This window comes from Ovis canadensis, chromosome 20 (assembly GCF_042477335.2).
Source record: "Ovis canadensis isolate MfBH-ARS-UI-01 breed Bighorn chromosome 20, ARS-UI_OviCan_v2, whole genome shotgun sequence".
Lineage (NCBI taxonomy): Eukaryota > Metazoa > Chordata > Mammalia > Artiodactyla > Bovidae > Ovis > Ovis canadensis.
Window position 1 is genome coordinate 21290002 of NC_091264.1, and position 19641 is coordinate 21309642.

A 19641-nucleotide genomic window follows, 5' to 3' on the forward strand; every position below is an offset into this window, starting at 1 on the left:
CAACTTTTCTATAGTTTACAGAAGAAGAAATTAACAGTGAGAGCAAAGACAACTCCCTTCACAGAGTGGAACAGAAATTCTTCAGGTGGAAATGGAGTGTGGAATTGCAAGCACGTAATGCAAAGTCACAAGAGAGCGGTGAAAACTCTACTGCAGCCTATTCTTACAGCAGCACTTAGTCCGGGGACTGGAGAACAGCGGTGGGAGTGGCTCAGCCCATAAAGAGCACTCTAGGCTACAACGCTTGGCAGTTACAAAGCTGCTGATAAAGAGTCACCCAAATTTGGGATGTTACATGATCCAGGGACAACTTTGGTGTTAGCATAGGAATAGATTGCAGAGGGAGAAGACCGACAGCTTAGGATGAATGTTGTCATTAAAGCAAGACATAATGAAATACCCAGTAAGAAGGGAAGCCCTCTCAGGCAAATGCTGGTTTTTTCAACGGCTGTGTCTCTAACTCCTGAAAAAGTGACTATCACAGAGGTAACCCTCAATAGACACTTTTTTGAGCAAATACTGGGAATGAACAGGAAGGCATAGGTTTGAGAGCTATTTTGGAGATAAAAGGGGTGGAATTTACTGGCTAATATATACCAACTGAAAGGGAGAAAGACTTGAGGCTACGTACAGGGTTTCAAGGTTGAATGAGCAGGAGGGTACATCAAATATGGCAAATCTTGGTGTACATGTCACATGATACAAAGATGTATTCCTGCAGCTGGGTTGACTGATCAACACCAAGACTGTAATAACAGAACTGCTTGTTCTTCTTGGGAGTTCTCTCTATGATAGTGGCTCTGCTTATTAACTTTTAAATTCATGGTTGTTCAGGGGTTCTGACAAGTACAACGCTGAAATAAAGAAGGAAAGCTGATGATTTAAAATAATGGTGAACGTGACTTTCTGCAGAGTGAGAACCGAGAGGAGGAAATTGCATCCCCCTCCAGGATGTGTGCTGGGGAAAATCCCATGGACAGAGGAGCCTGGTGGAGGCTGGTGGGCTACAATCCATGGGGTCACAAAGAGGTGGATACAAGTGAATGAGCACACACACACACACACAAAGGAAGGAATTCTGTGATGAGAACAATTATTTTGTAACCTACAAAGTCAAGACCATATTTGCTTAAGAATCAAGTTCTTTAAATCCAGCTAAGAATTTGGAGTGACAAGAAGAAAAAAAATATTATATTGATGGTAAGTATATTACACTGTGATCCAAATATCTAGATCAAAATGTTGCAATGCTTCAGATAATTTTCACTTCTGGGGTCCCAGCATTTATCCAATAGACTGAAAAGAGGAACTCAAACGCATGCTTTCTGGGCAGACCAGTTCCATATTAGTGAATACAGATCCAGACAGATAAAAAGCAAAGTTTCTAAACAGTGGACATGTAAAGAAATTTGATGCAGTACAGACAACTAAATCCGGAAATTTTGGAGGAAAACAGGGAACAGATACATTAAGAGAGCCTGATATGAAACTCCAACCCTTCTTATTAAGGAAATGAAAGCCAGATAGGATACAAGTAAAAAGAAACCACCAAATGAGTTTCAAGTCATAACAATGATAAGACTACTCTGATATAGGACTACACTTTTAAAGGTGAGACTACAGCCAGATAATTAGGGCTCTTTAACACAAAGATTTGAAAGATAACTGCAGTAATCATGAGGCAAAGATACACAGGGATTTATTGTTTTATGAGTGTTCTAGTGGTGACACTTAGTAACTTCATTCAAAAAATTACTCAGGCTTGGGGAGCATGGCCATCTTGAATAGGACAGAGAGCCATCGCAAAGTGCTAATTAATGCTAGATCAGAGATGAATGAGAATAGTTCGCATGGGAAAGCAAAATAAAATGATGGTCTCCCCCATCCTTCTTCATTTTTCTACTGACACAAAATGTACATCAAGCCAGGGTTCAGTGAATCTAAGATTGACTACTTTTATTGATGCATTCTGCCAGTGAGCTATAAACTTTATCATTGGCTGAAATAGCATATGGAGGCTTCTGAAAGATCAGTTTTTGTATGAAAGTGTCAGAGAAGATTGTATGTTTTGTGTGCTCCTTATATTAATGTCATCCAAACAACACTGTTTATTGAGCTGCAGGAATATTGCTTACACTGCCCTATTGTAATACTTCAGGAAGCAAAAGGATTGCTGAGTGTACTATCACATTTAATTTGACCTACAGAAAGGATTATGGTGTTTCCTCCATAATGAAAGTATAACCTTGATGACAAGGTTGTACTCAGTTCATGCCCTGGTCAGAATGACCTGCTGTGAAACTGGGAGAAGTATTCCTCTGCATTTACTACGTTAACATAATATGTGCTGAGATGTCTGCACCATGAGAAATGTGCTGGGAGAGACTGTAGGACCAAAACTATCCATCATCATCAATAACAATGAACTAGGGTAATATCTAATGAAGCTACACCGTGAGGGAAAACTTCAGCCCTTTAATGTTGGGAATAGAAATGGCTTTCTATTTTCTTATAAAATCTTAGCACTGAAAGAAGACTTTGGGTTTGAATTCATGACTAACAGGCTAAATCTGGTCCATAGCCTGTTTGGTTGTTTGTTATTTTATTTTTTATTGAGAGAGAGTTGATTTACAATGTTGTGTTAGTTTCAGGTGTACAGCAAAGTGACTCAGTTATGGAACAGTCAAGCTCATTCATCTACATATTATTTATGTCAGCAAATGGCAGAGTTGAATAGTCAAGATCAAAAAATTTAATCTGACTGTAATTAAGTTTATTTCCTTCACAGTTAATGCAACTGAGGCCAAAAGAAGTTAAGTAACAATTCAAAATTCTGTAGTAAGTGGCCAAATTGCCCTAGTGTCTAAGGAACACAAGCAACAAAATGTAGAACCAGAGGTGAACAGGCAGTGAATGATGGGACTTGAGCAATTTGTAGAAGATACCAAGGGAAAGGGGTCACAGCTGAGAGAAGAGAAGGAGATAATATCAGGGGTTACGTTTTGTGACTGCATGGAGGTGTCATGAAAGGTTTGGAATGGGAAGGGCTGTAGGCAGCCCTAGAAGGATAATGCTGGTGATGGTGAACAAGGTGGGCTAAAACGAAAAGTATGGGGATGGAGTCAGGAGGGACAGCTTGGTTGTGATAACAGCATTCCATTAGGGTTGCATTCACTCACATCCAGCCAACTTATGTATACACAGAAACATAATTAACCTAATTATTAGAATCACTGGGATGAAAATAATATTTGACACACTTATTTTGAGGATCAAAATAAAGTTTTTGTTTAGTTTCACAGGTAGTAATCATTCATCATCTATGAAATTTATTTTTTCTGCCACCTTTCCCTTTGTTAGTGAAACATAGACTCGGCCTGACCTTCTCTTATTGAAGGAGTCAATCATATCCTACATGTTTTTGTTCAGAAACATGTAAATCACTATAGCAACACATGCTTTTAACAAAACTTCCCAGTTCATTCATCCATCAGAATTGTTATACTCCTGGAACAGAAGATAAAATCCTGAGCCTAGATTACAACACAGTAAACTTCTATTATTGGTTTGGCCACAAAGTTTATTTGAGTTTTTCCACAGCGTCTTATGGAAAACCTGAATAAATCCTTTGGCCAACCTAATACATACTTTCTAAAAATGTATAGTGATTATTTTGAAAGTACTCTGTCTTTCAAGGGACAGTCTTGAAAGTTCATAAACATACACTTTACCTAGCCTTCATGTGAACTCTACCATATTTGAAATTTTGAGGACGATATCTACCCTAGTGATAAAGAGCCCACCTGCCAATGCAGCGGGCATAAGAGATGCAGGTTAAATCCCTGGGTCAGGAAGATCCCTGGAGAAGGAAATGGCAGCACATTCCAGTATTCTTGCTTGGAAAATTCCATGGACAGAGAAGCCTGGCAAGCTATAGTCTACAGGGTCGCAAAGAGTTGGACGCACTAAGAATGTAATGACATACCTACCACAGAAGGTATTAGGTTAGAAAACAGAAATAAAACAGAATCATAATAATAATAATATACTAAGCTACAAAGAGGAAAAAGCTAAATTTGAAAGGTAGCACTGTGCCAGGGGCTCATAATAAAGCTCCATCACACAGGCCTCCCAAAACTGAAGCATCCACAAGCATTAAAACTCATCTCAGCAGGAAGATACAGTGTGCTTTCCCAGTACCTGAAAGCCACTCTCAGCCTTGTTGTAATCCAAGTTCTCCATAAATCTAGGGAATTGTCTATAATCACCTTCCACAATCGAAACATTTGTTCATGTACCATGTCTTTCCTCGATATTTACCAAATAGAAAATTATTATTTCAAACTACATGTTTCACACAATCCTATAGAATTAAAATGTATGTGAAACCAGCATAAATGTAAAACCAAACTCCCAACTACCTATCTGACTTTCTTGGTGCAAACAGAATCATACTATCTAACATCATAAGATTGTTATCATATTTATCAAAGAAATAAAATTTTCCCTCCTTTAGTCACATTTCTTTTTCCCTTCTCATTTTTATTCAGTTGCTTGTCTTCTAGGAATAATTGGATCATTGTCTAAAAAGAATAATAAATTGAAATGATAAGGGTAAAAGTACATCATGTCCCTGATCAGTACTTACTAATGCCCTAATTAGAATCAGCTTCATATTATACTTTTGAAAAACAATTCTTAAAACAGATTCAAGGTAATAAATTAAAAAGTTCAGGAAAATACAAGTTTTTATAGATATTAAAGAACATGTACAATGAGTACCCTATCAGGAAGCAGACACAGTTCAGCTCGGTTCAGTTCAGTCGCTCAGTCGTGTCCGACTCTTTGTGACCCCATGAATCGCAGCACGCCAGGCCTCCCTGTCCATCACCAACTCCCAGAGTTCACTAACACTCACGTCCATCGAGTCCGTGATGCCATCCAGCCATCTCATCCTCTGTCATCCCCTTCTCCTCCTGCCCCCAATCCCTCCCAGCATCAGAGTCTTTTCCAATGAGTCAACTCTTCACATCAGCTGGCCAAAGTACTGGAGTTTCAGCTTCAGCATCATTCCCTCCAAAGAAATCCCAGGACTGATCTCCTTTAAGGATGGACTAGATGGATCTCCTTGCAGTCCGAGGGACTCTCAAGAGTCTTCTCCAACACCACATTTCAAAAGCATCAATTCATCAGCGCTCAGCTTTCTGCAGAGTCCAACTCTCACATCCATACATGACCATTGGAAAAACCATTAGCCTTGACTAGATGGACCTTTCTTGGTAATGTCTCTGCTTTTCAATATACTATCTAGGTTGGTCATAACGTTCCTTCCAAGGAGTAAGCATCTTTTAATTTCATGGCTGCAGTCACAATCTGCAGTGATTTTGCAGCCCCCCAAAATAAAGTCTGACACTGTTTCCACTGTTTCCCCATCTATTTCCCTTGAAGTGATGGGACTAGATGCCATCATCTTCGTTTTCTGAATGTTGAGCTTTAAGCCAACGTTTTCACTCTCTTCTTTCACTTTTCATCAAGAGGTTTTTGAGTTCCTCTTCACTTTCTGCCATAAGGGTGGTGTCATCTGCATATCTGAGGTTATTGATATTTCTCCTGGCAATCTTGATTCCAGCTTGTGCTTCTTCCAGCCCAGCATTTCTCATGATGTACTCTGCATAGAAGTTAAATAAGCAGGGTGACAATATACAGCCTTGATGTACTCCTTTTCCTATTTGGAACCAGTCTGTTGTTTCATGTCCAGTTCTAACTGTTGCTTCCTGACCTGCATACAGATTTCTCAAGAGGCAGGTTAGGTGGTCTGGTATTCCCATCTCTTTCAGAATTTTCCACAGTTTATTGTGATCCACTCAGTCAAAGGTTTGGCATTGTCAATAAAGCAGAAATAGATGTTTTTCTGGAACTCCCTTGCTTTTTCGATGATCCAGCAGATGTTGGCAATTTGATATCTGGTTCCTCTGCCTTTTCTAAAACCAGCTTGAACATCTGGAAGTTCACGGTTCACGTATTGCTGAAGACTGGCTTGGGGAATTTTGAGCATTACTTTGCTAGCGTGTGAGATGAGTGCAATTGTGCAGTAGTTTGAGCATTCTTTGGCATTGCCTTTCTTTGGGATTGAAATGAAAACTGACCTTTTCCAGTCCTGTGACCACTGCTGAGTTTTCCCAATTTGCTGGCATATTAAGTGTAGCACTTTCACAGCATCATCTTTCAGGATTTGAAACAGGTCAACTGGAATGCCATCACCTCCACTAGCTTTGTTTGTAGTGATGCTTTCTAAGGCCCACTTGACTTCACATTCTAGGATGTCTGGCTCTTGGTGAGTGATCACACCATCATGATTATGTTGGTTTTGAAGATCTTTTCTGTACAGTTCTTCTGTGTATTCTTGCCACCTCTTCTTAATATCTTCTGTTTCTGTTATGTCCATACCATTTCTATCCTTTATTGAGCCCATCTTTGCACGAAATGTTCCCTTGGTATTTCAAATTTTCTTAAAGAGATCTCTAGTTTTCCCATTCTGTTGTTTTCCTGTTTCTTTGCATTGATCGCTGAGGAAGGCTGTATCTCTTCTTGCTATTCTTTGGAACTTTAGAATTTAACTTAGATGACCATTATATCTACTACTGTGGGCTGGAATCCCTTAAACAAAATGGAGTCACCATAATGGTCAACAAAAGAGTCTGAAATGCAGTATTTCAATGCAATCTCAAAAACGACAGAATGATCTCTGTTCAATTCCAAGGCAATCCATTCAATATCACAGTAATCCAAGCTTATGCCCCAATCAGTAATGCTGAAGAAGCTGAAGTGGAATGGTTCTATGAAGACCTACAAGACCTCTTAGAACTAACACCCAAAAAAGATGTCCTTTTCAATATAGGAGATTGGAATGCAAAATTAGGAAGTCAAGAAACACCTGGGGTAACAGGCAAATTTGGCCTTGGAATATGGAATAAAACAGGGCAAAGGCTAATAGAGTTTAGCCAAGAGAACGCACTGGTCATAGCAAAAACCCTCTTCCAACAGCACAAGAGTAGACTCTACACATGGACATCACCAGATGGTCAACAGTGAAATCAGACTGATTATACTCTTTCCAGTCAAAAATGGAGAAGGTCTACATAGTCAGCAAAACAAGACTGGGAGCTGACTGTGGCTCAGATCATGAGCTCCTGATTGCCAAATTCAGACTTAAATTAAAGAAAGTAGGGAAAACCACTAGACCATTCAGGTAGGACCTAAATCAAATCCCTTATGTTTATACAGTGGAAGTGAGAAATAGATTTAAGGGCCTAGATCTGATAGATAGAGTGCCTGATGAACTATATATGGAGGTTCGTGACATTGTACGGGAGACAGGGATCAAGACCATCCCCATGGAAAAGAAATGCAAAAAAGCAAAATGGCTGTCTGGGGATGCCTTACAAACAGCTGCAAAAAGAAGAGAAGTGAAAAGCAAAGGAGAAAAGGAGAGATATAAGCATGTGAATGCAGAGTTCCAGAGAATAGCAAGGAGAGATAAGAAAGCCTTCCTCAGCAATCAACACAAAGAAAGAAAACAAAAGAATGGGAAAGACTAGAGATCTCTTCAAGAAAATTAGAGATACCAAGGGAACATTTCATGCAAAGATGGGCTCGATAAAGGACAGAAATGGTATGGACCTAATAGAAGCAGAAGATATTAAGAAGAGGTGGCAAGAATACACAGAAAATTGTACAGAAAAGATCTTCATGACCCAGACAATCACAATGGTGTGATCACTCACCCAGAGCCAGACATCCTAGAATGTGAAGTCAAGTGGGCCTTAGAAAGCATCACTACAAACAAAGCTAGTGGAGGTGATGACATTCCAGTTGAGCTATTTCAAATCCTGAAAGATGATGCTGTAAAAGTGCTTCAAGAGATGGGAATACCAGACCACCTGACCTGCCTCCTCAGAAATCTGTATGCAGGTCAGGAAGCAACAGTTAGAACTGGACATGGAACAACAGACTGGTTCCAAACAGGATAAGGAGTTCGTTATTTAACTTTTATGCAGAGTACATCATGAGAAATGCTGGGCTGGAAGAAGCACAAGCTGGAAACAAGATTGCTGGGAGAAATATCAATAACCTCAGATATGCAGATGACACCACCTTTATGGCAGAAAGTAAAGAGGAACTCAAAAGCCTCTTGATGAAAGTGAAAGAAGAGAGTGAAAATGTTGGCTTAAAGCTCAACATTCAGAAAACGAAGATGATGGCATCTAGTCCCATCACTTCAAGGGAAATAGATGGGGAAACAGTGGAAACAGTGTCAGACTTTATTTTTCTGGTCTCTAAAATCACTGCAGATGGTAATTGCAGCCATGAAATTAAAAGACACTCCTTGGAAGGAAAGTTATGACCAACCTAGATAGTATATTGAAAAGCAGAGACATTACTTTCCCAACAAAGGTCCCTCTAGTTAAGGTTAATGGTTTTTCCAGTGGTCATGTATGGATGAGAGTTGGACTGTGAAGAAAGCTGAGCACTGACAAATTGATGCTTTTGAACTGTGGTGTTGGAGAAGACTCTTGAGAGTCCCTTGGACTGCAAGGAGATCCAACCAGTCCATCCTCAAGGAGATCAGTCCTGGGTGTTCTTTGGAAGGAACGATGCTAAAGCTGAAACTCCAATACTTTGGCCACCTCATGGGAAGAGTTGACTCATTAGAAAAGACTGATGCTGGGAGGGATTGGGGGCAGGAGGAGAAGGGGACAATAGAGGATGAGATGCCTGGATGGCATCACCGACTCGATGGACATGAGTTTGAGTGATCTCTGGAAATTTGTGATGGACAGCGAGGCCTGGTGTGGTGCGACTCATGGGGTCTCAAAAAGTTGGACATGACTGTGCGACTGAACTGAACTGAACTGAACTGTTTAATTTTGAAATCTGTTAGTCTGTTTCCATTTTGTAAATGAGTTCTTTCTGTATTTTTTTTAGGTCCCAAGTATAATAGATATCATATGATTTTTTTTCTTTCTTCACTTAGTATGATATTCTCCGTGTCCATCCACATTGCTGCAAATGGCATTATTTCGTATGAGTTCTTTTGAAAATTATTTATTTTAATCAGAGGCTAATTACTTTACAATACTGTGGTGGTTTTGGTGTGCATTGACATGAATCAGCCATGGTGTTTCCCACCATCCTGAAGCCCCCGTCACCTCCCTCCGCATCCCATCCCTCTGGGTTGTCCTAGCGCACCAGCTTTGGGTGTCCTGCCTCACGCATGGAACTTGCTCTGGTCATCTATTTTGCATATGGTAATATACATGTTTCAATGCTATTCCTTCATATATCCCACCCTCGCCTTCTCCCACATAGTCCAAAAGTCCGTTCTTTTCATCTGTGTCTCTTTGGCTGCCTTGCATATCGCATCGTCATTACCGTCTTTCTAAATTACATACACAAACATATATATGTGTGTGTGTGTGTGTGCACATGTTAATGCTTTTTAAACCAACCTTGCCTTTCCCTAAATGAAAATAAAGCTGTACTCTCTTCTATCGCTTTGTTTTATAAAAGCAATAATTTTTGCTGTTGTTGATAACAGCAGTTACAGAGTTAGCAGTCCTGGTCAGTGTTTCAGACGACAAATCAATGAAAGAGCAGTGTCCAACAAGAGAAACGCAGGGGACACAGACTGTGCTGTCAGCCTGATGCAGCATTGACAGACAAGGCAGTGTGATGCCATCAGCTCTGAACACAGAAGCAAAATAAAATCAGTTTCACCTCCCTGGGTCTCTCTTCATCTACACTCTTCTGTCAATGAACTCAGCTCAAAAGATCCCAACTGTCTGTGTAGCCACTCCATGGCTTTTCTGAATGATCGATAGCTTCCCCTAGGCAGCTGCATCAAAACAGTGGGTCTTGTTTTATTTATTAAGGCTCTCAGTGTTATTTATCTCAGTACCCTCAGCTCCTAGCATGTATAAATTTAAAATCTTTGAAAATATTAGAAAAAAAATCAAGCCAACTTTTAAGAATTATTTAGATGATGCCACTTACTAAAACACCCAGGATGATTTTATTTTCCATTTCATCAGTTCCATCTTCTCAGATTAGAAGTTCAACCTTCATTCACAAGGAAAGAATCTGAATAACATTTAAAATTTGAGAATGTCATTTACAATTATTAATTTCTTCAAAATGTCACATATTGGGAGGGAACTTCAGCAAATTTTAAAAGGTTTTTGGGATTTCCCTGCCAGTCCAGTGGTTAAGACTTTGCTCTCCAGATCAGGAGGTGAGGGTTTGATTCCTGATCAGGGAGCTAAGTTGCTTAGTCGTGTCTGACTCTTTGTGACCCCATGGACTGTACAGTCCATGGAATTCTCTAGGCCAGAATACTGGAGTGGGTAGCCTTTCCACTCTCCAGGGGCTCCTCCCAACTCAGGGATCACACCCAAGTCTCCCGCATTGGAGGCGGATTCTTTACCAACTATCTGCAATGAGGGAGACCTGGGTATCCTCCCTGGTTTAGGAAGAGCCCCTGGAGAAGGGAAAGGCTACCCACTTCAGTAATCAGCCTGGAGAATTCCGTGGACCATATAGTCCATGCATCACAAAGAGTCGGACATGACACGCGACTAAGCAACTTTCAGTTCGTTTCACTCCAGGCAGCTAAGATCCCGCATACTTCACTGCAAAGCACCAAGACATAAACAACAGAAGCAACAACATATCAGATTCAATGCAGACTATAAAAATGGTCTATATAAAAAAAAACTTTAAAACTTAAAAAAAGTTGTTGAATTATATATCTAGTTACAAATATGGCCCAATCGATCCCCATTGTTGATATTATTACTAATAACAGCAAACATTTATTGAATGTTCCCGAATATCCAGCATATGAGTACTGTGTATGCATGATCCCATTTATTCCTCACAAACATCCTTTTATCCCTAGCTTACAAAAGAATAAACATCTAAGTAAATTATAACAATAGCTTTGATATAGATTCTCTAATGTCAGCCCAATGGTTTACTAAACAAGATTAGTATTGAACTGGTTTCAGCTGAATATTGGGTCTGCAACTAACCAGCATGTAATCTCTGGAAAATCTCTATTACTATGCCCTCTTTTTTTATATTAGGTTATTGGGAAGATAAAATCCAGGGTTCTTTACAGATCTTGAGGTGAGGTCAGGTGAAGTCACTCAGTCGTGTCCAACTCTTTGCGACCCCATGGACTGTAACCTACTAGGCTTCTCTGTCCATGGGATTCTCCAGGCAAGAATACTGGAGTGGATTGCCATTTCCTTCTCCAGGGGATCTTCCTGGATAAAATATTTTAAGTTTTAAAAGTAGCAGATTATCTAATCAATTTAATGAAATTAGCATGTTAATACTTCTTTTATTTTTAATACTATTTTTAATACTTAAGGTATAGTGAAGAGAAAAAAAGTTTTATAAAAACAAAATCTTTTAAAAATAACATTTCTCTTAAGAAAAATAAATGCAAGGGACTAAATAGCCTTTAAAGTAAGAAAGTTTATGTTATGTTATTTATAAATAAAACAAACAAGTTCCAATTTAAGTTACTCTGAGTATTTTTTTTGTTTTAATATCATTAGATAAATAAACTTGAAAATAACTAGATAAATATTGAAAAATGAGAGCAATATAGCAATTTGAAACAACCTGATAGTAAAATAAAGCTGTAGGAAACTGAACAATAGCTTGTCTTTTGAACAGAACACCCTAGAGTCAAACCATAATGAATTTATGTAATAATTTAATAAGCCATAAAAAATGCACTTCAAAGGGTAAAGAAGGAATGGATTATTTATTATATGGCCTTGCTGCTTTTAGTTCAGAGTTTAGAGAAAAAAAATAGATCATCAGTACACATCATTCACCCAAATATCTTCCAGGTACAGCTCTGACTTAATTACCTTAGAAATAGAAGTTTGAAAATCTAGAATAAAAGTTGGAGCATTGTCCAGGTCAAAGGTATTAAAAGTAAATTTATGAAGCCAAAAATAAACTGAGATTTAGTCAGTAGTATAAAAAAGTCAAGTTCCCAATACATTATGAGCTCATGCCCATCAAGATTTTAAAACTGAAGTCTCTGCTAGAAAAATGAATAAAGGACAAGAATGCTAGTGACTTTTATTCTAGGGTCACTTCCTACTCTAGTCCTCACCTGCACACTCTTTGGTGAAGATTGCCCCATGCCCAGGCTTTCAAGCACTTTGATTTCATCCGTTTCAAAACCACTTACATTTCAATGCAGTTACATTATATGCATTGTTTGTTTGTTTTAATTGCTGGATATCAGCCAAATGGCAGAGTAGAAATGCCCTGAGCTCACCTCCTCTCACACCCTGTGTTTACAGGGCTACCTCCACTACCGTACTGGAAACAGTTCAAGACCAGGCGAATGTATGAACATGACTTCCCAGAGCTCAGGTCTGCCACAATGTGTCAGGGGAGAAAGATTCCTTTTCTTTTTGAATGTTATTCAGTTTGCACTACTCGCTTTACAGCAGAAACTGCAGAGTGGATCTCGTTTATTGAAATCGCATTTCTCTTCTTTGGTAACAATTTCTGATCTCAGATACACCTGCATCTCAAAGTACAATGACCCAGAAACAGGCTGAACTGAGTTAAACTGAACATCACAGAACAGGGGGAGGAGAAAAACCACCTGGGCGCTTGGAACTTTCACTGAAAACCAAACAATGTTGCTGCAAAGACATACAGATTCCTGCAGAGTCGATGGGGACAGGGAGGCAAACCCAGAGGTGCCGAAGCACTCAGACCACGTGAGGCCCCGAATAGGTAAGTAAATTATCATTACTAGAAGAATGCTCCAGGATTAGGCTGCCTTTTAGTCTCAGTTATCACTAGATTGCCCCTTGCTCTACTCGCTACCTATTTAATACTTCCGGTGCCTTGCTGCTAAGTTGCTTCAGTCGTGTCCAACTCTGTGCAGCCCCATAGATGGCAGCCCACCAGGCTCCCCCATCCCTGGGATTCTCTAGGCAAGAATACTGGAATGGGTTGCCATTTCCTTCTCCAAGGCATGAAAGTGAAAAGTGAAAGTGAAGTCGCTCAGTCATGTCCGACTCTTAGCAACCCTATGGACTGCAGCCTACCAGGCTCCTCCATCCATGGGATTTTCCAGGCAAGAGTACTGGAGTCGGGTGCCATTGCCTTCTCCTCCAGTGCCTTAAGTGGATCATATTCTCTCTTACTGTGAGATTGTCCATTTTCTGCTTACTTTTTCTCTTCTCTTTCCACATAGCTTTAGTAATTCCTCTCTGCTCTGCTGACATGCACAACAGGTGTTACAGCTTCCCTGGAGTTTTCTCCAGCCCCAGAAGTGGAGTCATGTACCTTCCTATATGATACATGCACTCAAGACTCAATTTAAATTCCTGTTGTGTTTGCACCTCCACACTTGAGACATGGTGTGTTGTTAGTACGCTTTCTCCTCTCTCCCTCTCTGTCTCCCCATCGCCTTCTCTGCACCCCCTGTTTCTCTCTCTCCACCTGCTTGAAAACAGGAGCAGAGCACGATATTTTTGCTATTTGTATTCTTTATGCCTAGCACAGTACTTGACACATATTACATACTCAAAAGTAAGTTTCTTGCTGAAAAATTAGGGAAAAGTCTTTATGTATAGATTAAAGGTGGGTGATCAAAGCAATGAAGATTATAATTTTATATAGGAACAAAAGGATACATCTATTTTTACCCTAATGGAATTTTTTGTAAAAGAAAAAATAGAACAGTTCCTTCAGAAAACCTATGTGGTAAATATACACTGAGTGAATCTTGACACTGGAACTTCTTTGATAGATAGATATTAGATGGATAAGAGTTAGATGGAAAGAAAGATATAAATATAGTTAACATTTATATATAACTAAACCCCATGAACAGCATGAAAAGGCAAAATGATAGGATACTGAAAGAGGAACTCCCCAGGTTGGTAGGTGCCCAATATGCTACTGGAGATCAGTGGAGAAATAACTCCAGAAAGAATGAAGGGATGGAGCCAAAGCAAAAACAATACCCAGTTGTGGATGTGACTGGTGAGAGAAGCAAGGTCCAGTGCTGTAGGGAGCAATACCACATAGGACCTGGAATGTCAGGTCCATGAATCAAGGCAAATTGGAAGTGGTCAAACAAGAGATGGCAAGAGTGAACGTCGACATTCTAGGAATCAGCAAACTAAAATGGACTGGAATGGGTGAATTGAACTCAGATGACCATTATATCTACTACTGTGGGCAGGAATCCCTTGGACAAAATGGAGTAGCCATCATGGTCAACAAAAGAGTCCAAAATGCAGGACTTGGATGCAATCTCAAAAATGACAGAATGATCTCTGTTTGTTTCCAAGGCAAACCATTCAATATCACAGTAATCTGAGCCTAAGCCCCAACCAGTAATGCTGAAGAAGCTGAAGTTGAACAGTTCTATGAAGACCTACAAGACCTTTTAGAACTAACACTCAAACAAGATGTCCTTTTCATTATAGGGGACTGGAATGCAAAACTAGGAAGTCAGGAGACACCTGGGGTAACAGGCAAATTTGGCCTTGGAGTATGGAATGAAACAGGGCAAAGGCTACTAGAGTTTTGCCAAGAGAACACACTGGTCAAAGCAAAAACCCTCTTCCAACAACAAAAGAGAAGATTTTACACATGGACATCACCAGATGGTCAACACTGAAATCAGATTGATTATATTCTTTGCAGCAAAAGATGGAGAAGCTCTATAGAGTCAGCAAAAACAAGACCGGGAGCTGACTATGCCTCAGATAATGAACTCCTTATTGCCAAATTCAGACTTAAATTGAAGAAAGTAGGGAAAACCACTAGACCATTCAGGTAGGACCCAAATCAAATCCTTTAATTTATACAGTGAAAGTGATAAATAGATTTAAGGGAATAGATCTGATAGATAGAGGGCCTGATGAACTGTAGATGGAGGTTCATGACATTGTACAGGAGACAGGGATCAAGACCATCCCCAAGAAAAAGAAATGCAAAAAAGCAAAATGGCAGTCTGAGGAGGCCTTACAAATAGCTGAGAAAAGAAGAGAAGCTAAAAACAAATGAGAAAAGGAAAGATATACCCATTTGAATGCAGAGTTTCAAAGAATAGCAAGGAGAGATAAGAAAGCCTTCTTCAGCAATCAATGCAAAGAATAGAGGAAAACAACAGAATGGGAAAGACTAGAGATCTCTTCAAGAAAATTAGAGATACCAAGGGAACATTTCATGCAAAGATGGGCTCAATGACACAGATGTGTATAACGGACTTTTGGACTCAGAGGGAGAGGGAGAGGGTGGGATGATTTGGGAGAATGGCATTCTAACATGTATACTATCATGTAAGAATCAAATCGCCAGTCTATGTCTGATGCAGGATACAGCATGCTTGGGGCTGGTGCATGGGGATGACCCAGAGAGATGTTATGGGGAGGGAGGTGGGAGGGGGGTTCATGTTTGGGAACGCATGTAAGAATTAAAGATTTTAAAATTAAAAAAATTAAAAAATTAAAAATAATAATAATAATAATTTTTTTAAAAGGTAAGGAAGCCTGAATAAGGTGTGGACCTAATTAATTATTATTGTGCTAATATTGGCTCAGAAATTGTGACCAGTGTGTTGCGTTAATACAAGTTGTCAATAATACAGGAAACGGGATCTGGAATATATGGGAAAGGTCTGTACTAGCTGAGCAACTTTTCTATAAATCTAAAACTCTTCTAAAATAAAAGGTTAACAAAAATATGGGGAAAAAAAAGACATTATTGATGTAGGTACTGACAAACTATTCACCCTATAAATAGATGATATGAACTTTATGATATCAATAAATATAGTACAGTACTATAAAAAAATAAAAAAATTTAAAAAATTAAAAATTAAAAAAAAAAAGATGGGCTCAATAAAGGACAGAAATGGTACGGACCTAACAAAAGCAGAAGATATTAAGAAGAGGTGGCAAGAATGCAGAGAAGAACTGTACAAAAAAGATCTTCACAACCAACATAATCACGATGTTGTGATCACTCACCAAGAGCCAGACATCTTGGAATGTGAAGTCAGGTGGGCCTTAGAAAGCATCACTACAAACAAAGCTAGTGGAGGTGATGGCATTTCAGTTGAGCTATTTCAAATCCTGAAAGACGATGCTGTGAAAGTGCTGCACTCAATATGCCAACAAATTTGGAAAATTCAGCAGTGGCCACAGGACTGGAAAAGGTCAGTTTTCATTCCAATCCCAAAGAGGGCAATGCCAAAGAATGCTCAAACTACTGCACAATTGCACTCATCTCACATGCTAGTAAAGTAATGCTCAAAATTCTCCAAGCCAGACTTCAGCAATACGTGAACCATGAACTTCCAGCTGTTCTAGCTGTTTTAGAAAAGTCAGAGGAACCAGACAGAGATCAACTTGACAACATCCGCTGGATCATTGAAAAAGCAAGAGAGTTCCAGAAAAACATCTATTTCTGCCTTATTGACTATGCCAAAGCCTTTGACTGAGTGGATCACAATAAACTGTGGAAAATTCTGAGGGAGATGGGAATACCAGACCACCTGACCTGCCTCTTGAGAACCCTATATATAGGTCAGGAAGCAACAGTTAGAACTGGACCTGGAACAACAGACTGGTTCCAAATAGGAAAAGGAGTACATCAAGGCTGTGTATTGTCACCCTGCTTATTTAACTTCTATGCAGAATACATCATGAGAAACGCTGGGCTGGAAGAAGCACAAGCTGGAATCAAGATTGCTGGGAGAATTATCAATAACCTCAGATATGCAGATGACACCACCCTTATGGCAGAAAGTGAAGAGGAACTCAAAAGCCTCTTGATGAAAGTGAAAGAGGAGAGTGAAAAGTTGACTTAAAGCTCAACATTCAGAAAACGAAGATCATGGCATCTAGTCCCATCACTTCAATGGAAATAGATGGGGAAACAGTGGAAACAGTGTCAGACTTTCTTTTTGGGGGCTGCAAAATCACTGCAGATGGTGACTGCAGCCATGAAATTAAAAGATGCTTACTCCTTGGAAGGAAAGTTATGACCAACCTAGATAGCATATTGAAAAGCAGAGGCATTACTTTGCCAACAAAGGTCCATCTAGTCAAGGCTATGGTTTTTCCAGGGGTCATGTATGGATGTGAGAGTTGGACTGTGAAGAAAGCTGAGTGCAGAAAAATTGTTGCTTTTGTACTGTGGTGTTGGAGAAGACTCTTGAGAGTCCCTTGGACTGCAAGGAGATCCATCCAGTCCATCCTTAAAGGAGATCAGTCCTGGATGTTTTTTGGAAAGAATGATGCTAAAGCTGAAACTCCACTACTTTGGCCACCTCACGCAAAGAGTTGACTCATTGGAGAAGACCCTGATGCTGGGAGGGATTGGGAGCAGGAGGAGAAGGGGACAACAGATGATGAGATGGCTGGATGGCATCAGTGACTCGATGGACGCAAGTCTGAGTCAACTCCGGGAGATGGTGATGGACAGGGAGGGCTGGTGTGCTGCGAATCATGGGGTTGCAAAAAGTCGGACATGACTAAGTGACTGAACTGAACTGAACTGATAGTACTGTTGAAACAGATATTTTGAAGAATGTAAAAAGTTTTCTAAAACATTTTCAGGCTCTTATTTCTAGTAAAGTGGAATGATAATTCCGTCTCATAAGGCTTTTTGAACAGGAAGATTGTGTGTCAGTGCTACTTCAGCAATTATAAATATAGTTGGTATATTAATCAAATGTATTTATTAATTGGTTTAATCTTATAGAGCAGTAAATCTTAGAATTTCCCAATAAGATTCTCTAAAAGCAGAACACATAACCTCTGAGGGCCTAGGAGATACAGATCGAGTCAGCTCTCCACAAACTGAAATTTGTGTTTCTGTGTTTTATTTTTTTTAAGTTTATGCAAATTTGGAATTCTACTTGAAGATATACCTCTATTTGTTCTGATATTATAATGTTACTGACAGAACTTTTATACTTCCTTGCTGACCACAGCTGGGTGAGTCATATCAATGAGCTTTAACCAAACAGACATGAATGGACTAGAAAGGTCATGTCTGAGTCAAGGCTTTAAAAGAAGTGAATTTAAAAAGTCCTCCTCATGCTCTTATTTTCCAGATGCAGAATAAAATGAAACATGTGACCCTAAAAGACAGCAGAGCAACAAAGTAGAAAAAGCTTGGGTCCCTGAAACCATATAGTGAAAGCCACCCCAAATCTAAGACCTCCGATCTTAAACTATTAAATGAATAATATGCTTCTATAAATGTATTTGAATTATCAAGTGTTTTGAGTCTGTTTGTTGCAGCAACTTTTGTTATTCAAAGCAGCGCACCCTCTAGCCCCCTCCCCAAAAGAAAGAACTAAGTACTTTGCCATTAAAGATGCCCGAAAACCCAAACTCAATGTTTTTGCATTGCCTTTACTGATTATCACATATTTATTTCCATTTTCTAAGTAAGTGTTCATTGATCTGTCTACGACTTCGCCATTCATTCAGTCAGTTCAGTTCAGTCACTCAGTCGTGTCCGACTCTTTGCAACCCCATGAATTGCAGCACGCCAGGCCTCCCTGTCCATCACCAACTCCCGGAGTTCACTCAGACTCACGTCCATCGAGTCCGTGATGCCATCCAGCCATCTCATCCTCTGTTGTCCCCTTCTCCTCCTGCCCTAATCCCTCCCAGCATCAGAGTCTTTTCCATTCATTAAAAACCTCTAATTAAAATATCTGCTCAGAATGTAACAATTTGCCAGGGGTTAAACATAACATAGCATGAAATTTCAGGTTTACCATTCAGTTATTATTTAGAAAGGAAGAAGGGGAAAAAAATGAATGGGGAAAAACAAGCGGTGGCCCTAATTAAACTACATAAAAAAAGGTGCAGTTGCACTTAGTGATTTGTGTTCCTGGAATCTTTTCTCTTTGTATGTTTAGAAAATATGAGAAATTATATTAGAATTTTAACTCTGAAGCATTATTTTTACTTTTTTAATGAAATATAGTTGATTTTATAATGTTGTGTTAGTAAAATGAGTTATATGTATATATATTCTTTTCTTACATTCTCTTTCATTGTAAGTTATTACAAGGTGAAGCACTACTTTCATAATCTCTTTGGGGTAACTATCTTTAAGTGACAGATGAATAGATAAATAAATATATAAGATAGATAAGATAGATAGGCAGAAATCAAGTGTTTAGGACCTAAGAGAGGCTGAGTATTCCAAGATAATTAGGTGCTAACATATAAAATTCTGACTTAGTCATTCTACCACGATGTTCATAATCTATAAAATATTACCTCATTATTACATGGTAACTTTTTTCTCATAAACAGTAAAAATAAAACATTAAAGCTCTAAAAGGTAAGAAAAATAAGTTAGAGAATCATAAAAATCACAGAGATTAGAATCATCATGGTCTCTAGTCCAGTGATTTTTCTATTTTCTTTGAATCCATCAACTCTTTCTTTTCATCAGACTGATCAAGTTTTCTGCCATCTTACTCATATCCTAAACCCCTTGCTTTTCCGATGCCTCATTGCACCCATTTGGAGAACTTTCTGTCTTTAA

General features: G+C 39.2%; 1 protein-coding gene across 4 annotated transcripts in view; it reads right to left on the bottom strand.

The window, feature by feature from the left end:
* Positions 1 to 19641, bottom strand: part of TINAG (tubulointerstitial nephritis antigen) — a 108325-nt gene that overhangs the window by 26787 nt on the left and 61897 nt on the right. Inside the window, exon 10 of one of the 4 annotated variants that reach the window (XR_011251390.1) lies at positions 10054 to 10140. The exons of the other annotated variants lie outside the window; for them this stretch is intronic. The gene's annotated coding sequence lies outside the window, so the exon portion shown is untranslated. The remainder of the gene's footprint in view (positions 1 to 10053; positions 10141 to 19641) is intronic. 4 annotated transcript variants of the gene reach the window in all.